Here is an 8,178-nt window from a genome sequence, read left to right on the forward strand (position 1 = left end):
TTGACGCTGCTGTTTGTCTGTGCTGGGGCAGTTTAGTAACTGTGAGTTTTCACTTGTCATATGTAAAATGATCAGCACAGAGTTCTCCCCCAATTTTACGTTAATGTAACTTTTCTGCCTTGAAGGAGGAGCAAAGAAAGTCTCTAAAGAGTGTATTTCAGCTTCTCCCTAGATTCACTCCTGGATTTTAAAGCTCTTCGGAAGGCATTGCGTTCAGCGGCCATACTGGGGAAAGTCTTCTGGTAGTAATATACTGTAAAAACAAAAGTTGTTTTTCAAAAACATAAATGCAACAAATGATCCCATGTTGCAAATAGGGGAGGGGCTGTGACAGCCCTGCGGTGTAATCCACTGTTAATAGTGCAGGCTGCAGTCAAACTGAGGATGAGAGTGTTTCATAACAGCTCTGTAATATACCAGTCAAATTCTATCTTTTTTGCAGATTGGGGATTAGGCACAGGCAGAAAATGGCAGGCGACGTCATGTAAAATCCTGAATTTTCATACTGATAGCTGGAAAAAGGTAAAAGGCGGATCTAGACGGATCCTCGTGAATTCATATGATTTTTCCATTCAAATTAAATTAAACCACCATGATACTGTAGACCATGTCTTACTCTGTAGACAGCATCAAAAAAATCATGCACCCACTATTTCGTGGGGCCGCAGGGGCGCAAAAACATGGTTAAAAAACACGGATCCTCATGGATCCTCATGATTTTTGCACAAGACCAGCCCAAAATCACCATCAGATCAAACATCATGGCCAGGGGCACAGCATCCACCACAAAAATCACGGATCCACGGCTTCCTGGCCATACCGTGGCCCAAAAACGTGGTTTTGAAGCACGGATCCTCATGGATCCTCACGCTTTTTGCATTGGGCCAACCCAAACCCACTGTCAAATCACATATCATAGCCAGGGGCACAGCCTACACCACAAAAAAATCGGATCCACGCCTGCCTGGCCATACCATGGCCCAAAAACGTGGTTCCAAAGCATGGATCCTCATGATTTTTGCACAAGACCAGCCCAAAGTCACCATCAGATCAAACATCATGGCCAGGGGCACAGCATCCACCACAAAAATCACGGATCCACGGCTTCCTGGCCATACCGTGGCCCAAAAACGTGGTTCTGAACCACGGATCCTCATGGATCCTCATGATTTTTGCACAAGACCAGCCCAAAGTCATCATCAGATCAAACATCATGGCCAGGGGCACAGCATCCACCACAAAAACCACGGATCCACGGCTGCCTGGCCATACCGTGGCCCAAAAACGTGGTTTTGAAGCATGGATCCTCATGGATCCTCATGATTTTTGCACAAGACCAGCCCAAAGTCACCATCAGATCAAACATCATGGCCAGGGGCACAGCACCCACCACAAAGATCACGGATCCATGGCTTCCTGGCCATACCGTGGCCCAAAAATGTGGTTTTGAAGCATGGATCCTCATGGATCCTCATGCTTTTTGCCTTGGGCCAACCCAAACTCACTGTCAAATCACACATCATGTCCAGGGGCACAGCTTACAACACAAAAAACTCGGATCCACGGCTTCCTGGCCACTCCATGGCCCAAAAACGTGGTTTTGAAGCACGGATCCTCATGGATCCTCACGCTTTTTGCCTTGGGCCAACCCAAACTCACTGTCATATCAAACATCATGTCCAGGAGGACAGCCTGCACCACAGAAAACTCGGATCCACAGTTATCTGGCAACGGCATGGCCCAAAGACGTGGTTTTGAAGCACGGATCCTCATGGATCCTCACGCTTTTCGCATTGGGCCAACCCAAACTCACCGTCAGATCACACGTCATAGCCAGGGGCACAGCCTGCACCACAAAAATCACGGATCCACGGCTTCCTGGTCATACCGTGGCCCAGAAACGTGGTTTTGAAGCACGGATCCTCATGGATCCTCACGCTTTTTGCATTGGGCCACCCCAAATACACTGTCAAATCACACATCATGTCCAGGGGCACAGCCTGCACCACAGAAAACTCAGATCCACGGTCATCTGGCAACGGCATGGCCCAAAAACGTGGTTTTGAAGGTCGGATCCGCACGGATCCTAACGCTTTTTGCATTGGGCCACCCCAAATTCACTGTCATATCACACATCATGTCCAGGGGCACAGCCTACACAACAAAAAACTCGGATCCACGGTTATCTGGCAACGCCATGGACCAAAAACGTGGTTTCGAAGCACGGATCCTCATGGATCCTCATTATTTTTGCACTAGATCAGCCCAAAGTCACCATCAGATCAAACATCATGGCCAGGGTCACAGCATCCACCACAAAAATCACGTATCCACGGCTTCCTGGCCATACCGTGGCCCAAAAACGTGGTTTTGAACGTCGGATCCTCACGGATCCTAACGCTTTTTGTATTGGGCCACCCCAAATTCACTGTCAAATCACACATCATGTCCAGGGGCACAGCACCCACCACAAAAATCACGGATCCATGGTTTCCTGGCCATACCGTGGCCCAGAAATGTGGTTTTGAAGCACGGATCCTCATGGATCCTCATGATTTTTGCACAAGATCAGCCCAAAGTCATCATCAGATCAAACATCATGGCCATGGGCACAGCATCCACCACAAAAATCACAGATCCATGGCTTCCTGGCCATACCGTGGCCCAAAAACGTGGTTCCGAACCACGGATCCTCGTGGATCTTCACGCTTTTTGCATTGGACCACCCCAAACTCACTGTCAAATCACACATCATAGCCAGGAGCACAGCCTGCACCACAAAAATCACGGATCCATGACTTCCTGGTAAATCCATGGCCCGAAAATGTGGTTTTGAAGTACGGATCCTCATGGATCCTCACGCTTTTTGCAATGGGCCCCCCTAAACTCACTGTCATATCACACATCATGTCCAGGGGCACAGCCTGCACCACAGAAAACTCAGATCCACGGTTATCTGGCAACAGCATGGCCCAAAAACGTGGTTTTGAAGCACGGATCCTCATGGATCCTCACGCTTTTTACATTGGGCCAACCCAAATACACTGTCAAATCACACATCATGTCCAGGGGCACAGCCTGCACCACAAAAAAACTCGGATCCACAGCTTCCTGGCAACTCCATAGCCCAAAAACGTGGTTTTGAAGGACGGATCCTCATGCTTTTCACATTGGGCCAACCCAAACTCACCGTCAGATCACACATCATAGCCAGGGGCACAGCCTGCACCAGAAAAATCACGGATCCACGGCTTCCTGGCCATACCGTGGCCCAAAAACGTGGTTTTGAAGCACGGATCCTCATGGATCCTCACGCTTTTTACATTGGGCCAACCCAAATACACTGTCAAATCACACATCATGTCCAGGGGCACAGCCTGCACCACAAAAAAACTCGGATCCACAGCTTCCTGGCAACTCCATAGCCCAAAAACGTGGTTTTGAAGGACGGATCCTCATGCTTTTCACATTGGGCCAACCCAAACTCACCGTCAGATCACACATCATAGCCAGGGGCACAGCCTGCACCAGAAAAATCACGGATCCACGGCTTCCTGGCCATACCGTGGCCCAAAAACGTGGTTTTGAAGCACGGATCCTCATGGATCCTCACACTTTTTACATTGGGCCAACCCAAACTCACTGTCAAATCACACATCATGTCCAGGGGCACAGCCTGCACCACAAAAATCACGGATCCATGGCTTCCTGGCCACTCCATGGCTCAAAAACATGGTTTTGAAGCACAGATCCTCATGGATCATCACACTTTTTGCGTTGGGGAACCCCAAATTCACCCTTTATTCACATATCTTGTACATAACCACAGATCTGACCACAAACATCATGGATCTACTGCTTCATGGCCCTGGCCAGATGCTACCCTGGATATATTGGCCAATTTTTAGGTGGGTGTGCTAGGATGGAGGAAACGGAGTCGGCTGAATCTCTATCCTTTAAGGATGGGCGTCCAATGGCTGGGCCAGAATAATTTCAGTTTGGTTTGCCAGCTCCCAGCTCTTCATGGGGCGCAATAGTCACCTGTAGCTGCCATCAGGAGTCCTGGTGTGATCCTGGATGCTTCTGTCTCTATGGAGGCATTGGTCACAAATGTAGCCAAACTGGAATTTTTGAATCTATGTCAGGTTAGGCAATTGGCACTGTACCTGTCCCTTTCCAACCTAGCCATGGTGATCCATGCAGTAGTCACCTGCATACAATGGTACCTCGCAAGACGGAAAACTCGGAAGACGAAAGGGTTTTTGGTTTTTTGAGCTGCTTCGCAAGACGATTTTCCCTATGGGCTTGCTTCTTGCAAGTTTGTTTCCTTTTTCTTAACACCGTTAATATAGTTGCGACTTGACTTCGAGGAGCAACTCATAGCACGCGGTGTGGTAGCCTTTTTTGAGGTTTTTGAAGACTTTGGTGATTTTTGAAGCTTTCCCAAAACTTTTCCGACACCGTGCTTCGCAAGACGAAAAAAATCGCAAGACGACAACACTCGCGGAACGAATTAATTTCATCTTGCGAGGCACCACTGTACTAGACTACTTTAACTTGCTGTACACCTGAGCTGGGGAGTGCAGGGTATAAATGTGAGAGATAGAGAGAGAGAGAGAGAGAGAGAGAGAGAGAGAGAGAGAGATGCAGGGCTACCCTTGAGACTGCTCCAGAAACTCCAAATGGTCTAAAATGCAGATGCATGAGTTCTTACTTGGACTTTGTGGAGAGCCCACATTCAGTTGGTTGTTCATCAGCTGGATTGGCTCCAGGTGGAGTATCAAATCAGGTTCAATGTTTTGGTGCTAATCTTTAAAGCCCTAAACAGTCTGTGACCTTTCTTATCTGTGGGAATTATCTTCCAATACACCCCCATGAGTGTGACGCTCATCTAACAGCAACCTACTGGTGGTCCCTGGCCCAAAACATATCCAGCTGTCCTCAACCAGAGCCAGAGCCATTTTGGTGGAACACTTTGTCTAATGAGACCAGGGCTCAGTGCAATCTATCTCAGTTCTCTCACTTTTCATGGTGAGTAGGCTTGCACATTCCTATGACCCTTGTGAGCGAAGCCGTTGGGAATCTCGTACTCCCAGTAGGGTCACCCAAGGTGGTAAGGTCAAAGAAAATTAAATATGCTCAGAGTCCTGTAGTGATTTCATGCTCTGTATTGCAGCTTGTAAAACAGTGACTGAATTTCCCCCAAAACCTCAGGCTTTTATATACATTATTTACACAATGAGTCCCGTCTGACTGGCTGATTCTGCTTCCCTCCTGGAGCCTGATTGGTCTTTTCCTGCAAGCCAATCAGTTCTTGCATTCTAGGATCCTACTTGCCTATTGTTCTAGGATCCAAGCTTAGTACATAACAGGGAAGGAGCTAGACAAAGAATGATCCAAGAAGTCCTCAATGGCAGAACAGGCGGGTGATAACAAACAGTGTGTTACAACGGCTGTGAAGGCAGATGAAGGCTGCAGCAGATAGGATCCACCAGTTCGTTGTGACTACTCATGCCATCAGAACAGAGCCCTACTGCGAAGACTGTGCGTTGGTCAGTGTGCACTGATCTACACACATAAAACAAATTCACGCACAGGCATCTTCCAAAAACCCAACCCAACCCCCCCAAACCCTCCCCCCATGGCGATCACTAAATGGCTACGGGGGCAGGAATGTGAAGCCCCTAGTCATGAACCGACACATGGGCGTTCAGTCGTTCTGACTCAAGGAATGAGGCAGTTGAGCAGCTCAGCAGCTGTATCCATGACTGAGCAGCCCTTTTTAGGATCCACTATGCTCACCCCGAAAAGGGGAAGGGGATGGAAACAGTGCCCTAAACATAGTATGCCTCCCTTTTTTCCTGACTGGATTACCACGCCCAGGTGGAATCTCTTTTCCCATAGTTTGAATCCATTATTCTGCATCCTAGTCTCTAGAACAGCAGAAAACAAGCTTGCTCCCTCTTCAACATGACATCCCTTCAAATATTTAAACATGGCTATCATGTCACTCCTTAATCTTCTCTTCTCTAGATTAAACAAATCCAGCTCCCTAAGTCTCTCCTCATAGGGCTTGGATTCCAGACCTTTTACATTTTGGTCACTGTCAGGGAACTGACATCAGAGACACGGGAGAAGGAGAGGGTCTCAGATTCTGCAGGTGAAGGTCCCAGCACAAGGGGGAGACTCAGCTTGGTGGAAGGGGAAGGAAATACGCGTGACACCAAGAGTCCAGGAGAGCAATGGGAAGAGGAGGTGGAAGGGCTCCTGGATTCTTCCCTGGAAGTCAGTGAAGAGAGCCCAGGCACTCCGCTACCCACGCCCACCCTGCGCAGGAGACTCCCGCGCAATGAGAGGCGGAGACGATTAGGTGTCAAACAGCTTTTATGCTGGCAGAGGTTTAAGAAACGCCCAGACAGATTCTGCCAGTGACTGAGGCAGTCAAGCGGAGATGGGCTGTGCAGTCCGAAGGGTTTAACCAGGCAACCAAGCACCCAAACGGGGTCGGCTTACGCACAAGTAACTCCAAACCACTACACCTGCCCATCTGGCTGGGTTTCCCCAGCCACTCTGGGTGGCTTCCAAAAAAAATATGAAATAAAAATACATTAAAAAGTCACACATTAAAAACGTCCCTAAACAGGGCTGCCGTCAGATGTCTTCTAAATGTCAGGTAGTTGTTTATCTCTTTGACATCTAATGGGAGGACATTCCACAGGGCGGGTGCCACTACCAAGAAGGCCCTCTGCCTGGTTCCTTGTCGCTTTGCTTCTCACAGTGAGGGAACCACCAAAAGGCCCTTGGTGCTGGACATCAGTGTCTGGGCAGAACAATGGGCATGGAGATGCTCCAAAAAGCATGAGGATCCATGAGGATCCGTTCTTCAAAACCACGTTTTTGGGCTATGGAGTTGCCAGGAAGCCGTGGGTCTCAGTTTTTTGTGGTCCGGGCTGTGCCCCTGGCCATGATGTGTGATTTGACGGTGAATTTGGGCTGATCTAGTGCAAAAAGCGTGAGGATCCATGAGGATCCATGCTTCAAAACCACGTTTTTGGGCCACGGTATGGCCAGGAAGCCATGGATCCGTGATTTTTGTGGTGGATGCTGTGCCCCTGGCCATGATGTTTGATCTGATAGTGAGTTTGGGTTGGCCCAATGCAAAAAGCGTGAGGATCCATGAAGATCCGTGCTTTAAAACCACGTTTTTGGGCCACGGTATGGCCAGGAAGCCGTGGATCCATGATTTTTGTGGTGCAGGCTGTGCCCCTGGACATGATGTGTGATTTGACAGTGAGTTTGGGTTGGCCCAATGCAAAAAGAGTTAGGATCCATGAGGATACGTGCTTCAAAACCACGTTTTTGGGCCATGGCGTTGCCAGGAAGCAGTGGATCCGAGTTTTTTGTGGTGCAAGCAGTGCCCCTGGACATGATGTGTGATTTGACAGTGAGTTTGGGTTGGCCCAATGCAAAAAGCGTGAGGATCCATGAGGATCCGTGCTTCAAAACCACGTTTTTGGGCCTTGGAGTGGCCAGGAAGCCGTGGATCTGAGTTTTTTGTGGTGCAGGCTGTGCCCCTGGACATGATGTTTGATCTGATGATGACTTTCGGCTGATCTAGTGCAAAAATCATGAGGATCCATTAGGATCTGTGCTTCGGAACCACGTTTTTGGGCCACAGTATGGCAAGGCAGGAGTGGATCCGAGTTTTCTGTGGTGTAGGCTGTGCCCCTGGCTATGATGTGTGATTTGACAGTGAGTTTGGCTTGGCCCAATGCAAAAAGTGTGAGGATCCATGAGGATCCGTTCTTGAAAACCACGTTTCTGGGCCATGGAGTGGCCAGGAAGCCGTGGATCCGTGATTTCTGTGGTGGATGCTGTGCCCCTGGACATGATGTGTAATTTGACAGTGAGTTTGGGCTGATCTAGTGCAAAAATCATGAGGATTCATGAGGATCCGTGTTTTTTAACCATGTTTTTGCGCCATTGCGGCACCACGAAACAGTGGATGCGTGATTTTTTTTGTTCCTCCTACCGACTAAGATGTGGTCTACAGTAGCATGGTGTTTTTATTTTGTTTCAATATAAAAATCATATGAATTCATGAGGATCCGTGCCTCGGATCCATGTTTTTGTGGTGCTGTAGCGCGGCAAAGTGTTGGATCCACGTTTTTTATAGTC

The sequence above is a fragment of the Podarcis muralis genome, chromosome 17 (genome assembly GCF_964188315.1).
Source record: "Podarcis muralis chromosome 17, rPodMur119.hap1.1, whole genome shotgun sequence".
NCBI classification, from domain to species: Eukaryota; Metazoa; Chordata; class Lepidosauria; order Squamata; family Lacertidae; genus Podarcis; species Podarcis muralis.